This window comes from Pleurodeles waltl, chromosome 10 (genome assembly GCF_031143425.1).
Source record: "Pleurodeles waltl isolate 20211129_DDA chromosome 10, aPleWal1.hap1.20221129, whole genome shotgun sequence".
Taxonomy (NCBI): Eukaryota; Metazoa; Chordata; class Amphibia; order Caudata; family Salamandridae; genus Pleurodeles; species Pleurodeles waltl.
The window spans coordinates 941342375-941361437 of record NC_090449.1 but is presented as its reverse complement, the minus strand read 5'-3'; positions in this window follow the sequence as shown (position 1 = coordinate 941361437).

Genomic DNA, 19063 nt, shown 5'->3' with positions numbered 1-19063 from the left:
AGTTCGAATCCAGTAGGGTCTCCATTGGAGGGTTCATAGGTTAGTTTCAAATTGTCCAATCAAAAACAACAGTTCTCAAGCTTTTACTTAAGCATACATTATCCTTGGAGATGGGTACGCAAGTCGCAACATTGTATACCAATTAGTTCACTTTCAGAGCCTCCATTGTCCGCACCTGCAAATCGACCTTGGAGTAAAGAGAAAATATGCCAGGCTGGCACGAAACTTTAAGATAAGCATGTGAACGGTCTCAGTGGAAAAGTACAGCTTCAAGCAAAAATACACGTTTAATAGCACATTGGAAAAATACGAGCATCTAAACCGTGAGACCAGGCAACTAGGCCAAAGCCTCCATTAAAGTAATGCTAAGCTAAAGCATTTCAAACAAGCAAATCGTAGCACACGTTTATGATTATGTCGGATTAGTGCAATTCTAATACACCACGTTATATAAAGCGCGCTTATAAATGTTGGCAAACTACTCTAAGGGCACATTTTGTCCCCGTACAATCTTTATTAGTTCGGTTAAAGTCACACATGATTATTTCACACTACGTTTATGCGTTAATAAATCAAAACCTTCATTTTCTGCTTCATCAACCTCTATCAGTCTATTTCAGGTGATTTACTAGTATTTTTATATTGCTGCTAACTCACGTTTGTGGGTTTATTTTTGCGTGTAGAAGATGCTCTCTCTAACTGAAAGTCCCTGAGCACGTGTAGTAGCTGAACACGTGACACTTCCTGAAGAGTACTGGGTATCAAGATCCATGACCTTGGCCAGCAGGAGACATAAGAATTAGGGGCCAGATGTATCAAAGCTTTATGCATCCGCAAACGGTGCGAACGGCCGTTTGCGAATGCTAAAATAGCGATTCCGTAAAATTGCGACCCCGCTTAGAGAATCGCAAATTGCTATTCTCTAAATAAGAAATCGCAAATAAGGAATCCTTATTTGCGATTTCTTAAGCACATGTATCAAGCTTTTCCTTAATGCGAATTGGGCATTAAGGAATCACAATTACCACCAAATACAATTTGGTGGTAACCATGTGCAAATTTTAAAAATGCATTGAAAATGCATTTTTAAAACTGACATGTAACGCACACATGCCCCTTTGGTATGTGTGCGCCTTACATGTCCTAAAATAATTATTGGGGTGCAGCAGAGGGGGCCTTAGGCCCCCAGCACCCTGGGGTTTGCATTTCTGAAATTGCAAATTCCAGTTAGGAATTTGCAATTTGGGAAATGCAGACAATTCGTAAATATGTGCCTACAGGCCCATAGGTGCGAATGGGGTCAGAATCGCTAATTGCGATTCGGTAATAGCATTTGCGATTTTTAAGAAATCGCTAATACCGAATCGCAAATATGATACATACCATTTTGCTACTCTGAAATAGCGATTTCTTAAAAATAGCAATTTGAGAATCGCAAAATGGATTCTTGATACATCTGGCCCTTAGTCATTCATATCTGCAAAGGCAAGAAAATGCTTCTGAACAGTCTGTGTTAGATTTCAGTGTTATTGAATATTTACATGAGAAAAGCATTACATATCCCACAATGCTCTGTCTTACTCTACTCGAAGATCTTGAGTTTGAATCTGTGCTCAATGATTGATGCTGGATTCCATGCATCGGGAAATTACATCTCCCACAACACAATGTTCAGGTCTGTCATAAGACATGTAACTAAAGTTTGATTATTTTCATCGTCCAGACCACACAGCCGCGTAGCCAGAGACTATGGCCCTCATTATGATCTCGGCGGGTTAGCGCTGACGGTCGACAGAAGACTGCCAGCGCTAAGACACCCCCCCGCCGGCCACATAATGATCCTCCCGCTGTGCCGGCGGGTGGAAACAGTGTTTCCTGCCGGCCCAGCTGGAAACAGGGCCTGAACATTGGCAGTTCTGTGCGTGCAGCAGCACCCGTTGCGCATTTCACTGCCTGTAATTCGGGCAGTGAAATGCTCAACTGGGCTGTGCCTGAGGACCCCTGCACTGCGCTTGCCAAGTAATGGGCAGTGCAGGGGCCCCCGGGGGGGGGGCAAGTCACTCATTCCACCAGCCTTTCCTTGGCGGTGTAAACCGGCAGGGAAAGGCTAGCGGAATGCGACTCATTATCCGGACGGCAGCGCTGCCCTGGCGGATCTGAAATGCCGCCAGGCTGCCTGGTGGCAGGAGCCTGGCAGTGGCAGCGTTTCCACAGTGGCATTTCAGGCACATTCAGAATATGGCGGTAATGACCGTCACCGCCGGCGTGGCGGTCCAGACCGCCATGTTCTTAATGAGGGCCTATATGTCTAATACACAGTGAACTGAACTAGAAGTAATAGGGAGTCTTGTAGCCCACCACAGGTCCCTGATAAATAAGGGACTATACGTTTGCCACGTTGCATTTGAATGATTTTGTCTGCCTCAAAACCCTTCACAAATGATTGACTGCTGCTCCTACCACTTTCATCAATCAGTCCAGCAGAATGGTGTAGACAATGGTCAAATGCTGAGAGATGCAGCATTGCTAAGAGGGTTGCAATTTTCCGATTAGTTAACCACAGAAGTTGCTCCAAAACATTCATAAGTGCTCACTGGATGGCTCTTAAAGATTAAGGGCAGAATTGTTTACCCACCCCAGCAGGAGGTGATTTTCTAGATGTTGTAATAGGTGCAAAGACACGACCTTGTCCAAAAGATGATCCACTAATGGACATTCTGCAATGAACAATTATCAGTCTGGACCTAAAGCATCCAAAACAGGCTGGACTAGCAGCAGAATGATTCAAGCATGCTTGAATGATTCTTCTAAAAAGGCTTACAGAGCACAGTTTGGGCCCACAGACTCCTCGTTGGCCTTGGACAACTGAAAAAGTTCCCCGTATTAAAACAAAAAGGCTATGGCCCTTTATTGGCCGTTAGTAAAAGATGTTGGAGTGCATGTTGTTTGTGCCCTTCGCATTACCTTGACTCACATTACTCATATCCACATGAACTAGTTTGTAAATGTTTAGGTTTACACTTCAGTTATGTCCACATACCCAATATGATTTGAATCAAGACTGATGTAAAATGCCTCAGGCAGACCTCAAATCAATAAAAGCTTCCAATGTGAGAAGCTTTGATAACATAAATTCTAAAGTGTAGCAACAGCAGCCTCAATGTGCTTTATGAAAATGTTTGATCTCTTTATTCTTACTTGATGCACTAGGAAATGCAATGTTTGGTCTCATTAGAAAAGGAAGTGAAAAGTAAACTTTGCAGACACCGGACCAAACTTTTCAGGACCCAATTTAGAGCTTCAGCTTTGACTCGTCTTCGTTATTTTAAAAACGTATAGTTTTAGAATGTATTTTATGGTGGTACATGCAGGTAACCCTTCCTCGTCTCCAAGCATTGAGCAACACGTTGACATTTTGTGACCTTAAAAAGAACATTCTTTAAAACATTCCGTTTCGTTGACACAGTTTTTGACAGAGTGAAATTTCTCTTGATTGAAACCTGTGGTTATATAATAACCAACAATTTTTCCAACGTCCATTAGAACTAATTGCATTAAATTGTGCCACTGCTTTTGTGATATAATACGGTAGGGGACAAAGCATAGGCAGCTTCCCTTTTCATCTTTCTTCCCATAGCTTTTATTTCATGCCTTGAACTTTCTTTCATCTATTTTTGCAGTCCTGTAAGTGGCTTCATATGCTCACGCCCGTAAAACACAAAATTAGATTTTTATCCAATCCTTTAATCCTGCTGGGCTAAAGTGCAGGGGAATCAATTTTGCTTTCATTAATGTGAGTCAGTTTCATGGATCCTCTCTTGAGGAAAAACTAAAAGCAATCATCCAACATGACCAGCAGGAATGAATACAGAGCTGGTGCTGCATGGGGCACGCTACACAGGTCCACACACTGTAACACAGATTTAAAACAGCTAGTAAGGTCACATATTTTGCTTGCTTTTCTAGTGGCGAGGTAAGAATATGGAGGGTATGGAGGGTAACGCAAGCAATATGACACGAGGTCAACATATAGGGAAAGACTTATTGGCAAAAGAACATACAGAACACTGATGCAGTCTTCGCCGGTAGATAAACAGTTGGTGCTTTAAAAACTGCAATGGTAAGAGAGGTTGGATGAAACAAAACACACACATCGTGCAACATGGTTCCATTCAAGTCATACTGCGATCATGGTTGTGTTGAATTGGAAATGATTGGTAGGCTTTCATCTCTTATCACACTCAGAAGGTACATTTTAGGCCTTGCTTGCAGGCAGAATGTAGCTGTCTGTTTTGGATGACATTTTATGGACAATGCAAATACTTACTGTGGCGCACCAGTCAGCCTGCTGCTTACCATTAGTTGGCTTTATTGTTAATCTTGTTTGCTTGCTTCTTGTTCAATTGCTTGCCTCCTCTCCTTGTGTGCGTCTCTGTGGAGCTTATCTTCTTCACCGTCATTTTGATTGGCTGAATTGTATCCTTCCATTGCTTCTGTTTAGTTAATTTTTTATTTCAATCAATCAAACAATCAATCAATCAAACTCGATTTATAGAGCACGGTTAATCACCCGCGAGGGTATACTGGTGCATCGTACATAGTACATAGCTGCTAAGGGGCTCAGTTGAACAGCCAGGTCTTGAGTCCTTTCCTGAATCCCAAAAGAGAGGATGAGGTCCGCAGGTGAAGGGGGAGGTTGTTCCAGGAGTTAGCTGTGATTTAGATGGAGAGTCCTCCGCCTTTGCTTCAGCAGATGCAGGTGTGTGCGAGGGAGGGGGAAGTGGAGCTCAGATGTCAGGGTTGGTGGAAGTTTAGGCGGTGGTTGATGTATGCTTGTCCTCGATTGTGAAGGGCCTTGAAGGTGTGGATCAGCATCTTAAATTGACATCTCTTCTGAATGGGAGCCAGTGGAGCTTCTTGAGGTGGAGAGTATTGTGGGTCCGTTTGCAAAGGTCCAGGAGGAGTTTGGCCGCTGAATGTTAGTGTATGTGTTATCTAGTTCTCTCACTTGTATGCTGCCTCTTCCCTCCCCCAAAACACCTGCGCTTTCTGCGCTGCTCAACCTCTCACCCAGCTCAACTCCTAGTTTCCACTCCACTCCCCTCTGGCTTTTTTATCCTTCCATCCCATTTGAACTGCTATTCCCCTGCCCTTAACTTCCCCATTGCTCCCAGCCAATTCACCGCCTCCCCCTTACTCCACAGCTGTGGCATATACCAGCTCCTCTGTTGCTCTATCACCCCTCAACATTACACTCTTTTTTTTCTACAAAAAAGTATTTTTCTTTCTATTTTTAAGAGGTCCCAGCTGCCCCAATAGGCTACTGGGCTGCTTCTTTTTCCTTTTACGTGCTTTTGATGCCTATGTTTTTGACTAATTGCTCCAAGGCTGGTGGCTGACACATTGGAATGGTAAATAGAAAGTTGAAAAAAAGAAAAGAAAGAAATCTGCCACATCACAATGCATACTGACTCATGCACATATATGTTGCAGCTTTGTCTTTGTTGATGCTGTTCCACAATGGAAAACAAGTTTATTTCTTTTTGTTACTGTGGAACACCATCAACTGAGACTTATTAGCTTTGTCAGTCCTTTTTTATTTTTTTGTGGTCAAGGGGTAGTGACATGGGTGTTGTAAAACAGTTTAGGAGAAGAGAAAGGCGATGGCATACAGCTCATGAATTTCACTAATTTCATCAGGATTTTATCTTACACATAAAGTTGCCATTGACACGTAAAATAAACTTACACTGTAAACATGTCTGAGACCTGCCATTGCAGAGTCTGTGTGGGCAGTTTTGAACTGCCAGTTCGACCTGGCAGGTCCAAACCTTCCCTTTTACTACATGTAGGTCACCTTTAAGGTACGCCCAATGCAGCCCTATGGGAAGGATGCAGTGTATTTAAAAGGTAGGGCATGTACTGGTGTGTATTACATGTCCTGATAGTGAAATACTGCCAAATTTGGTTTTCACTATTGCAAGCCCTACCTCTCCCATAGGTTAACATAGGGATTGCTTTGAAAATATCTTTTAAGGGTAATTGCCCATTGATGGCAGATATGGAGGTTTGGGTCTCTGAACTCACAATTTAAAAATACATCTTTTGGTGAAGTTGTTTTTTAAATTGTAAGTTTTAAAATGCACTTTTAGAATATGGGCATTTTCTTGCTTAACCATTCTGTGCCTCTGCCTGGCAGCTGAATACACGTCTAGGTCAGACTGACAGTAGGGCTGCTTGTGAATTCACTCTAGACAGTAACACAAAGGGAGCAGAGGTGTGCCCTGCGTATCCTGATGGGTCTTCCTGGGCTAGAGTGGTGGGAGGAGCTGACACTTTCACCTGAATAGGGCTGTGCCTGTCCTTACACAATGCAGTCTCAAATCCCCTAGAGTGTGTCTAGTACCAGGGCAGGAAAGGCAGGGTCTTGTGCACTACAAAAACGTTTGTTTGAAGTTTGCCTACTTCAAAGACAGAAATGAATATAAGTATTGGACTGCTGACCCCACAATTTTAGAACACTTCTGGATCAAGAGGAGACTCTGCCAAGGAGAAGAGCTGTGAGGAGAAGTACTACCTCATTGCTGTTTGTGCTTTGCTGGGTTGGCTTGCAGTTGCTGATTCTGCTTTGGAGGGGACAAAGACTGGACTTTGCAGTGTATCCTGCTTGTGAAGTTTCTCCAAGTGCTTGGACTGAGCTTGCTTCCTTTTAGGGACATCAAAGACTTTAGATGCCAGTGCCTAGGCTCTTCTGCTGAGAGTCCTGACTTGCCAAGCGGTGCCAAGTTTAGTTCTGGGGCCCTTGGAAGTGGAAGCTGGTAACCTGAGTGAAACTCCACATACCAGAGCCGATGCAGCAGAAAACTCGATGCATCTCCTACACCACAGCTGAAAAATCAACGCATCGCTTGCTTTTCTGATGTATCACCTCACCTGCGGCTTTATTTTTCTCACATACCAGGTACTTTTTGCTAAAACAACACATCCATTGACTTTTTTGGATTAAGACTCTTTTAACTTACTTTAAAAGTGTTACCTCTACTTCTGTATGTTGGATTTTTGTCATTTTGGTCTTGTTTCATTTAGATAAATATTGGGTATTTTTCTAAACCTGTCTTGAGTACTTTTGTGATGTTTTCACTGTGTTACTGTGTGGGTATGTACAAATACTTCACACACTGCCTCTGAGATAAGCCTGACTACTTGAACCAAGCTACTAACGCGGTGAGCAGGGGTTATCGTAGGTGTGTGACTCCCTAACCCTGACTAGAGTGAGGGTCCCTACTTGGACAGGGTATAAACTGATTGCCAACTAGAGACCCCACTTCTAACACTAAGGTTGTCCATTGAGATTCCATACCATTAGATATAAATTCCGCAAATGTTGTTACATTAATATGAGAAATTGGAAAGGCAGAGAGTCCAATGGAAGTCTCTAATATCCATCCATTGCCAACCTGTTCAACAGCAGAAACCACGGCCTGCATGGCTGAAACAGGGCAATCAGGATTACCTCTACATTCTCTGATGGTATATTCCTCGGGCCCTTTGGTACTTACAGAATTGAGGGAAATGCATACAGCTGCCCCTTTGGACACTGAATTGACAGCACTTCCCAGGCCCAAACATTCAGATCCTATGGATCAAAGCAATACTGAGGAAGTAATGCATTCTTCCAGGATGCAAAGAGATCTAGCCTCAGCTTCCCGTACCAAGCTACTACCAACCTGAAGGCTTCCTGGTCAGGTGAAATGATATTGAAGTTGGAAAACCAAGACTGAGTCTGGCCGCCTGCACATTGTGGGCCTCATTTACTAGTTTTTGCCACAGAGCAGCGTAGCAAGTCACTTTGCTGCACTGCCCTGCGTCAAAATGAAAGGGCAGGAACACAAACTGGTGCCTAGCACCAATGCAGGTACCCTTGCACCATGGTGCAAAACCCACCGCAATGTCCATGGAACGCCTACTTGCCGTAGAGTAAGGCAACACAGAGTTTTGCTCTGCCTTGCCTTACTCTATTTCTATGGGGACATGCAAAGCCATGCAGGGGGACTTTGCATCCACTCATAGATATGATTGAGAGACCAGAGGGTCATAAAAAGTGACGCTCCAGCGGCGCAGGCTTCTTGTAAATGGGTCCCTGTGTTTCCTCAGCAGATACACCATTTTGAGGGATAATAAATTGATCTCCGCCCAAGTAAATATGTTGTGTTCCAGTTTGGCCAGGGGTTTGTTCTTGAGCTCCCTTTAGCAAGTCAGATAATTCTTTGTTACTTAAATGTCTGTTTTGAACGAGACAGCATTGTGACAGAGTTGTTGGGAAAAATCTTGAAGTGCACACCAAACTTTCCTTAAACTCTTCCCAATTTGGTGAACGAACTGATTCTAGAGTGGACCACCACCCGCTCAGCTGTAAGTTGTCCAGGGCTGCCCATCAACATCAGGCACTTGCATCCGTCATTATTACCAGTGGAGTGGGAATTTGAAACCATGTGCCTTAATTGAGGTTGAGGCTCTGTAACCACCATTGTACTGAATTTGATATCTCTTGTGACACTGGAATCTTCTTGTAATTTTGAATGAGTGTGACCAGTGTTTGAGTAGTAATTTGAGTAGTGTTTGAGTAGTTGTAATTTTGAATGAGTGTGACCAATGTTTGAGTAGATGGTATAACAACAGCTCTAAGTGATATTTTGACCAGGCTACCAATATTGTCATTGAGGCCATTGACCTCAGAACTCTCTTTTCAAATGATCGTGTAAATTTGAATTCCTGGATTCCGGAAGAAAGGCTTGTCTTAACTCTGTAACCAGCAACACTCCTATGAAGTTCTTCTTCATCGTCAAATGTAAGGTGGACCTTTGGTAGTTCACAGTTAGGCCCAGGGTCTGCATTATGGCACATACCTTCTCTATACTCGCCTGCACTTAACAAAAAAGGGACCCACAAATAAGCCAGTCGTTTAAGTATGGAAAAATTTGGGTGGATTGCAACTGAAGATATGCCCCTACTGGTGCTAGTACCTTTGTAAATATCTAGGGAGAGTCTGAGAGGCCAATTGGAAGGGCCTTGTACTGATAGTGTTTGCCTTTGACTTCAAATCTGAGGTTTTTCTGACTGCAAGGGTGTATCATTATGTGAAAATATGCATCTTGAATGACCAGTGTTGCCATAAAATCTCACTTTGTGAGGATAGGAATGATAGTTTGTAATATTATCATTCTGTAGAGGACATATTTGTTCTGAGTCTTCTAATCCAACACCAGTTGGAATTTCCCTCCTGGTTTTGGAACCAAGAAGGAGACGGGATACAAACCAGACACTCTATGCACCAGCGGTACCAGTACTATTGCTCCTTTGAGAAGCGGGCTTGGGATCCCCATCGTCATGGCTTGTTACTTTGATACCAGTTTGAGAACTGCTGTTGGTACACAATTACTCATATCAGGAGTTACTACTCTATAATGAATCCTTCTTTTACGATTTGCTGAATTCTGCCTCCCACTTGTTCTGTCATATAGTCAGGATGTTGTATTGGAAGGATTTGATGGCTGCTGTGACTGGAATCTGTGAGAAAATGTGGCTCCCCAAACTCAAGCTTTGCCTCGGAAGAGCTGTCTAGCCTCATTGACAGGTAGAGTTGGCTAATTTTGCAAAAAAATATTTTCCCAGCTGTTGCTCGAAATGGAAATACTTTTTCTTTCCTCTGCCGACTTTTTGAACATTAACCACAACAAATAGCAACCCCCCTTAACCTTTGATATAGTGTTCATTACGTAGGCCTTGTAACTACTCTGGTCCACTTATGTTCTAAAAAACACTCTGGTGGTCATTTTGACGAAAATGTGGCAGTCCCACAACCAACAGGCTGGCAGTGCAGATGTGGCAGGTTGGCAGAGGCCAACTCGCCACATCTCCACTCATACCGTCATGGCAGTCTGAACAGCCGGGCCGGAGATGTACATCTCCGACCCGGCGGTCCACAGAAAACCGCCAACGGTATTAGGAGCCGACCTTCTGACATGGTTTCCACAGCAGTAGCACCATCACGAAAACCATGACTGAAAGGCTACCAATGACAGGGAATTTCTTCCCTGCCACTGGTAGACAGCTCGCCTACCCCCACTAGACACCCCACAACCCCCACCCACTTCAGCCAAAGCACCCACCACTCCTTCAGCCGCAGTGACCCCCACCCCCTGCATACATGCACACAGACACCCACACACACCACACATACACCCATTCACCTACACTTACATACACACATCCATCCATATATGCATTCACAACATTCATATATGCATTCAAGCACGCATACTCACACGCATACTCATACGCATTCACACTTACATGCAGACACACACTCACTTCAGCATTCATTCAGACACAGATACAACAACGCATTCACACATTCATGCACATACGAAGACACCACACACTCATACATGCACACACAGCACCCACCCTCCCTTCCGCCCCCCTCCCCTGTCAGTCGATCATCTTACCTGTTCCGGGGAGAAGGTCGTCCGGCAGGGAAAGGGAAAGGGCGCTTTCACTGCTGGCAGCGTCCCACCAGCAGGACACCTCCAGGCCGTATTATAACCCATAAAATGGTGGGCAGCGTCCTACTGATGGGGCTGGCCGGTGGTGCAACCGCCAGAGTGCCTCCGCCCACCAGAATGACTACTGCTAGATTTCCGCCCAAAGTGTGGTGGAAATCTGGCAGTACCCGTGATATGGTGGGCGGGAGACTGTCATCACTGGCGGTCTCCTGGCCCCTGCAGCTTTGGCAGTCTTCATGAAAGACCACCAAAGTCGTAATGAGGGCTTCTGTCTTATTCACAGAACATTTTCATCTTGCAATTCACATGTACACTGAAACACATCCCCATTAAGCTTCTTAGCACTGAGAAGAGTAGAAGAGTTTATAATCATTTAATAACCACCAAATAATGATAAAAATAGGTTATCACAAAGTATTTCACGAACATCAAATGAGTAATAGCATCTGATGAACTTCAAAAAGGAATAACAATACATTAAACTTGTAAATCATAAAGACTTAACATCCCAGTACATACATTGAATTACGTTAAAATGATAAGTGTCCAACATAAAACGCATAAAAATAGTCACTAATTACATATTGCTAAATCATCGTGCATGGAAATATTTACTGGCCCAACGCAGCTGGGGCAGAAGATCCACCCTATTCAGTCCATATAGACAATCGAACTTTAAAATTAAGAAGAAAGGAACTTTCTTCCCGATGTACTTTGTGGTGAGTATGCCCTCAGTTTATGCAAATAACATTTAGGCGTGTTTTTACTTTCTTAGGGACTTTTTGAACATGTCATTATGTTCTGTGTCAAATAATTTTTTTCCCAAAAAAGGTACATTGTGGATAAGAGACCTCTGGACTTGGCTACTTTTCCATAGTTTTAAAAATAAGAGGATTTTTCCTGCAATAGCTGGACCGTTTCCTGTGGCTGAGGCCAAATCATCTTTGGAATTGATAATGAGCTCCTCTGGATCCTGTTCTCTCTAGTCTGCTCCATGTGCTTCCTTTTCTCACTACACATAGCTGAGCAACAAAATACCCAGGCTAGGGCTCTGGTAGGGGTATAGGGGTATATTAGCAACACAAAAGGATGATGGACAGAGTGTTGAAACTTTTCAAACACTCACCCCCAGTCACATATCTGGGTTAAATTCATTGTTCTTTTGCTCACCATGCCACCCCAGTTTGGACCTAGACGTATCCAAATCAGTCTTGACCCTGCTCCCCAAGGGACCCACGTCTGGACATACCCTGGCCACTAATAGGTAATCACTTTCAGGAAATGTCACAAAATAGTGATTCAGTAAACATTTTGTTTGATTTATAATTTTATGGCGTTTCCTAAAATAGGTTTTGATACAGAAGAAATACACGTTTTAGTGGACACAAATGATTTACTGACTGATTTACAAGTCACAGACGTTCGTACATCTGGACCCAAAATCAGTAGGAGATTTGAAGTCAGTATACAGTAGTACTACTTTATAACTCTTCAACAGATGGACAGGTGGCCATCTGACGGCTGCACCGATCCCGTTAGTCAGATCCCAGTTATCGAAACAAACTCATATCCAGCAAGCTCGAATTTAGTTCGTTAATTTATTTCTTTATGCAGGTAACACAGAGTCCTGAAATGCGATGTCAATGCGTTTCGGCAGAACGCCTTCTACTGTACTACTTTATGTGCACTAAACATCTTCTATGTTTTTTAGGAAAAGGCTAAAGACGATGAGGGCTAAAACACATACCTGCATCAGCCCCATTTTGACTGGAAATCGCTCAGTCTTTTAATGCATCTTTTCCAGGGTATACAGCATATTTGCATGCCTTCTTTGACTAGGGATATTCAGAGTTTATGTCGATCTACTGAATCGAATGCCACTTCAAAGTCTATAAATGTTAGAAAAAGTGGGGATTTTTTTCTACTTTTGTATTAGGTGCAGATTGTAAATATTCTGAAGCATTGCTTTCACTGTCCCAGTGCCATTATGAAACCCTACTGGGGCATCAATCAGGATCTGATCAGAGACCAGCCACTTCTGGATTCCATTCAGCACAAGACTACCAAATATATACCTGGCAAAATCCAATAAGGATATGGGTCGATCATTGGAGGGCATACCATTGCATCCTTTATACATAGCAACGGGAATATTGCACTGCAACATAATGCCGTTACACAGCCAAGCCTTATGAATGTGTAAATTATTTCCCATAATACAGGGACCTACACTATTGGTCCTCAAAAAATGAGTGGTATAAAGTCAAGGCAAGGTGCCTTTAAATATTTGTGCGCATCTAGTGGATTAGTGATTTCCTCCAGACTAAACTCACAATTTCGGATGACCTCTGTCAAATTTCTATTTTTTTTAACAACAATGTAAAATGGGATAGTCATTCATCACAAGTAATTTACATGCCAACGATGACTGCATCATTATTTATTATACCAGCTAATACTCTCCAAGAACTCTTATTGTCTTTTCCTCTTGTTGCTTCTAACAGCTCTACCAATTTGTGCTCCTAGCACACATTTTTCTTTCACCAAAGCTTTATATTTCATGTTTCTGCTCTAACTCCTTTGTCTGATTTACTATAGGTTTTTTCCCTATGTGCGAAAGACAATAGTTGTTTCTTATTATCTAAACAATCTTTGCCTTACAAGGGATTCCCTTTTCTTGCTTGTTTAAAGACAATACCTTTTTTGGTCTGGTGTTACCCGAGACCCATTGATAGTACTAAAATTAACTGTATTAAATAATTATTGATAGGGGATTTCAGCCAGACATTTTCATCAGTCTGTCTGTTTTTATGTCATTCACATTTTTCTTCCACCCCCTACAGCATATCTGCCACCAGCTACAATATACTGCATAGGGCTGTGGTTAAACCTACTTCAGCCACCGGCGAACTTCACTGTGAGTAATTGCATTCTATCCTTTTAACCTGTTTGCTTTGTCAAAAGCCTAGGAGACGTCCAACGCTACAGTGCACTTGAAATTCCTTTTAGAAAAAAATAGCCTCAAGAGATGGGGAGACCTTCCCCATCTCTCAAGGCTGTTTCTTTTGTTTCAGTGAAATGAAGATCAGTGTGTGCAAATGCTGACTTCATCTAATTGAAACTGAAAATGAATGAGCCGATCGCCTCATTTCACTTTCACTGCCTTGATGCTCAGGGGACTCTCTCAACACCCTGAGCACTGAGGCAGACAGGGGAGGTATCATTGGAAAGGTGAAAATCTCTCCATTCCAATGGCACTGCTCCCTAGTGGATCCCTGCTTGGAAATCGCCGCAGGAGGGTGATCCCCAAGCAGGGATCCTCCCACTAGCCACCAGTTTTCTGGTCCAGGGGGGGTTGGAGGGGGGGGGGGGGTGGTGGCAAAAAGCCCACCAGAAACCAGGGATTTCTTTTTATATACATCTAGGGGTGGGGCTGCCCTAAATGGGCATTGTAATGCCCCCACTCCTCCTAAAAAGCAGCACAGTCTTTCTTCCCTCCCTGGAGGTAGCCCCCAATCTACCCCCCTGGGGGGCAGAAAGCCCACTAGGCACCACTGATTCTTTTCATTTATCTAGGGATAGGGGCTGCCCAGAAAGGGCATTTGAATACCCCCATCCACTCAAAAAATATCAGCACAGTCTTTCTGCCCCACCTCCCAACGGGAGGGCAAAAAGCCCACCAGGCACCAGGGATTTTTTTTTATTCGTCTAGGAGTGGCGGCTGATCAGAATGGGCAATGAAATACCCCCTGCTCCACCCCAAAAAATCAGCAATTATTCTGCCTTCCCAAGGGGCAGATGGTGGCAATATTCCTCAGTCTGCCCTCCGGAGGGAGGGGGTCAGAAAGCCCACTAGGCACCCGGGAATTTTTTGTATTCATCTAGGGGTGGGGGCCGACCCTCCCTCCCAAACAATCAGCACAGTCTTTCTGGCCTCATGGGGGGGGGGGCAATAGGCCCCCATCTGAACACCCCTGGGGGTGGGGGTTGGGGGGGCAAAAAGCCCACTAGGCATCAGAGATGTTTTTTTTTGATAATGTAGAAGTAGAGGCTGCTGAGAATGGGCATGGCAATGCCCCTCCCCAAATAAACGGGCACAGTCTTTCCTTCCCCTGGGGGGAGAAGGGGATTATAAACTCCAATCTGCCACTCCAGGGCAGGCAGAACTCCCACTAGACACCAGGGAAGCATTTTTTTTTTTTTAAATAGAGGGGTGGGGGCTGGCCACCACCATCGGCATGATTATGACCTCCCCTCCAAAACTGAGGGGGCAACAGTCTTTCTGCCACCCCTGTAGACTAAAGCATCTCATCACAATTGCAAGCAGGAGGACATTTAACTTTTTGGGGTTTTGATTCTACATATGGGCCAAGAGAACTTAGCTAACTCCCAATATGGTCCCACTTGCAAAGGTGAGTGACTACACTTTTTAGACTTGCTCTGCAAACCTCCAACTTTGCCTGAAATCATGCATTTTCCCTACATTTCTGGGATGGAAACTTCCCTAATCCACAGGAATCCATTAAATCCCTACCACCCAGCACAGCCCCATCTGTACTGATAAAAAATGTGCCCCACTAATGTGGGTACCCAAAGCAGAGTCAGCGTAAAAACTTATGAAAAAATACTGCCCTTTTGGACCCACTTTGACCCCCCAATTTTCACATGTTTTTGGCCTTTCCCTGTCACAGGCACTTTGCCCACCTACACAAGTGTGGTATACATTTTATCGGGAGACCAGTGGGAACACTGGGTGTCAGGAGATTTGTGGCTCCCCTCAGATTCCAGAGCTTCCCATCGCAGAATTGTGAGGAAAATGTGTTTTTAGACACATTCTGAGGTTTGCAAGGGATTCTGGGTAACAGAACCTGGCATACAAGGCACCCCATCCTGGATTATTCTGGTGTCTAGTTTTAAAAAATGTACAGGTTTGCTAGGTTTCTCTAGGTACCAGGTGAGGTAGGGCCCAAAAACCACAGCTACCCACTTTGCAAAAAACAGGTCAGTTTTGCGTGGAAAATTTTGATGTATCTATGTTGCATTTTGTGCCATTTCCTGTTGCGGGCACTTGGCCTACCCACACAAGTGAGGTACCACTTTCATCAAAAGACTTAGAAGAATGCTGGGAGGAAGGACGTTTGTGGCTCTCTGCAGATTTCAGAACGTTCCATCACAGAAATGTGACGACAATGTTTTTTAATCACAATTTGAAGTTTGCAAGGGATTCTGGGTAACACTACATGGTGAGAGCCACACAAGTCACCCCATCCTGGATTTCCCTGGGTGTCTTGTTTTCAAAAATGTACAGTTTGCTATGTTTCCCTAGGTGCCTACTGAGGTATGGGCCAAAGACCGCTGCTTCCCACTTTGCAAAAAACAGGTCAGTTTTGCGTTGAAAAATGTGATATATCCCTGTTGTGCTTGGGTGGTTTCCTGTCATGGGCACTTGCCTCCCCACACAAGTGAGGTACCATTTTTATCAGGAGACTTGGGGAAACACAGTAGAACAAGTGTTATTACCAATTGTCTTTTTCTGCATTTCCGCCTTCCAAATGCATGACAGTGTGTAAGAAACAAGTCATTTTGAGAAATGCCCTCTAATTCACATGCTAGAATGGGTAACCACAAAAATGTGCAAATAACCATTGCTTCTAAACTCCATATCATGTTCCAACTTTTGAAATAGATACTTTTCCTCAAAACCTATTTTTCACTCTTTATATTTTACCAAATGAATTACTGTATATCTAGTTCACAATGAAAAACCATTGCAAAGGTGTACTGTGTAGCCATTTTCGTTATAGCTTCATACACATTATTTGAGCAAACTAGGCCTATATATATTTTATTCAGCTTCATTTTCTTTATTTTCTTATTTTTCAACAATAGCCACATGTGCGGTCTTGTTTTATTTTCTCTACCTAGCTGCTCTTTGCCTAGGCTAGCACTGCGTTCTTAAACAAGACATTTCTTTCGCTCTGTGCTTTTCTCAAGGCTGCAGTAAGATGGGTTGCCAGCAAACATGGTACGCTCTGTCTCTAATGTTCACAGAAACATACACACTCTTACGTAGGAATCCATTCTTGGAACATCAGCTGTTGTATTATAAAAACACTACTTTGACTCATGTACATTATAGGGAGATTCCAGCCAGATGACCACACCTGCATGCTGATTACTGAGTGCTTCGCTGCAGCTGCTCAAGTAGACCACAGGCCTCTTGCTCAGATATGAGGGATGATGTCTTCCCAGAAGAAATTGAAGGGCAGAACTAGAGCTTAACATGCTGTGCTCCAACATAGCCTAGGCAGGAGCTATTTTAATGATTCTAGTGACAATATGGTAGCGTTATTTTTATGCTTCACTCTCCTTGTCACAATTTTAATCCTGTCATGCTTCATCATCCTAGTTATTGCAGTACATGCTTTATTATCTAAGAAGCATTTATTCTACATGTTAGAAATTGGGTTTTTGGTTGGCAGTCAGGTTACCCTCTGTCCAAGCAAGAACCCTCACTCTAGTCAGGGTAAGTCACACACAATCCAAAATTAGCCTGGTAGCTTGGCATGAGCAGTCAGGCTTAACTTAGAAGGCAATGTGTAAAGTATTTCTTCAATAAATCATACAATACCACCATATAGCACCACAAAAATACACCACACAGTGTTTAGAAAAATATATAATATTTATCAGGATAATTCTAGGTCAAAACTAATAAAGTTGCAATGTGAATTTGTAGAGATATCACTGAAACGTGATATAAAGTGTCTTAAGTCTTTAAAAAGCAAACAAAGTCTCTTTCAAGCACAAAGTACCTGGTTTGAAGCGGGAAAATCTCCTCAGAGGGCCGCAGAAGAAGAGATACGTGGAAAAATGGTGTGTGCGTCGATTTCTCCCCAGCACACACGGACTTGCGTCGTTATTTTTCACGCGGGGAAGTCATGCGTCGTTTTCTGGCGCGCGGACAGTCTCTTTCTGTGGCTCGCGGGGATTACCAGATGTCCCGGGTCTGTGCGTGGATTCTCCTGCTTGTTTTCCGTCTGCGCGTCGTTCTGTGGGGCTGTGCGTCAAATTTTCGCTCTCCCGGCAGGTGTCGCGTCGATTTCTCCTCAGGAGGTCGGGCGGCTTTGTCCTTGCGAGGCCGTGCGTCGAAGTTCTAGTCGTCCCGAAGGCGTCGCATCGATCAGCATCGGTGTGCGGCGTTTTTCTCGCCGCGGAACAAGCTGTGCGTCGAAAAGTTCGGCGCACGGAGCGTCCAAGTGAAAGAGAGAAGTCTTTTTGGTCCTGAGACTTCAGGGAACAGGAGGCAAGCTCTATCCAAGCCCTTGGAGAGCACTTTCACAGCCAGACAAGAGTTCAGCAAGGCAGCAGGCCAACAGCAAGGCAGCAGTCCTTTGTAGAAAGCAGACAGGTGAGTCCTTTGAGCAGCCAGGCAGTTCTTCTTGGCAGGATGTAGTTTCTGGTTCAGGTTTCTTCTCCAGCAAGTGTCTGATGAGGTAGGGCAGAGGCCCTGTTTTATACTAAGTTGTGCCTTTGAAGTGGGGGTGACTTCAAAGAGTGTCTAAGAAATGCACCAAGCCCCCTTTCAGTTCAATCCTGTCTGCAGGAGTCCCAGTAGCGGGTGTGGCAGTCCTTTGTGTGAGGGAAGGCCCTCCACCCTCCCAGCCCAGGAAGTCCCATTCAAAATGCAGATGTATGCAAGTGAGGCTGAGTAACCTGTGTTTGGGGTGTGTCTGAGTGAATGCACAAGGAGCTGTCAACTAAACCTAGCCAGACGTGGATTGAAGGGCACAGAAAGATTTAAGTGCAAAGAAATGCTCACTTTCTAAAAGTGGCATTTCTAGAATAGTAATATTAAATCCGACTTCACCAGTCAGCAGGATTTTATATTACCATTCTGGCCATACTAAATATGACCTTCCTGCTCCTTTCAGATCAGCAGCTGTCACTTCAACAGTGTATGAGGGCAGCCCCAATGTTAGCCTATGAAGGGAGCAGGCCTCACAGTAGTGTAAAAACGAATTTAGGAGTTTTACACTACCAGAACATATAACTACACAGGTACATGTCCTGCCTTTTACCCACACAGCACCCTGCTCTAGGGGTTACCTAGGGCACACAATAGGGGTGACATATGTAGAAAAAAGGGAGTTCTAGGCTTGGCAATTACTTTTAAATGCCATGTCGAAGTGGCAGTGAAACTGCACACACAGGCCTTGCAATGGCAGGCCTGAGACAAGGTTAAGGGGCTACTGAAGTGGGTGGCACAACCAGTGCTGCAGGCCCACTAGTAGCATTTAATCTACAGGCCCTAGGCACATATAGTGCACTCTACTAGGGACGTATAAGTAAATTAAATAGCCAATCATGGATAAACCAATCAATAGTACAATTTACACAGAGAGCATATGCACTTTAGCACTGGTTAGCAGTGGTAAAGTGCCCAGAGGTCAAAAGCCAACAACAACAGGTCAGAACAAATAGGAGGAAGGAGGCAA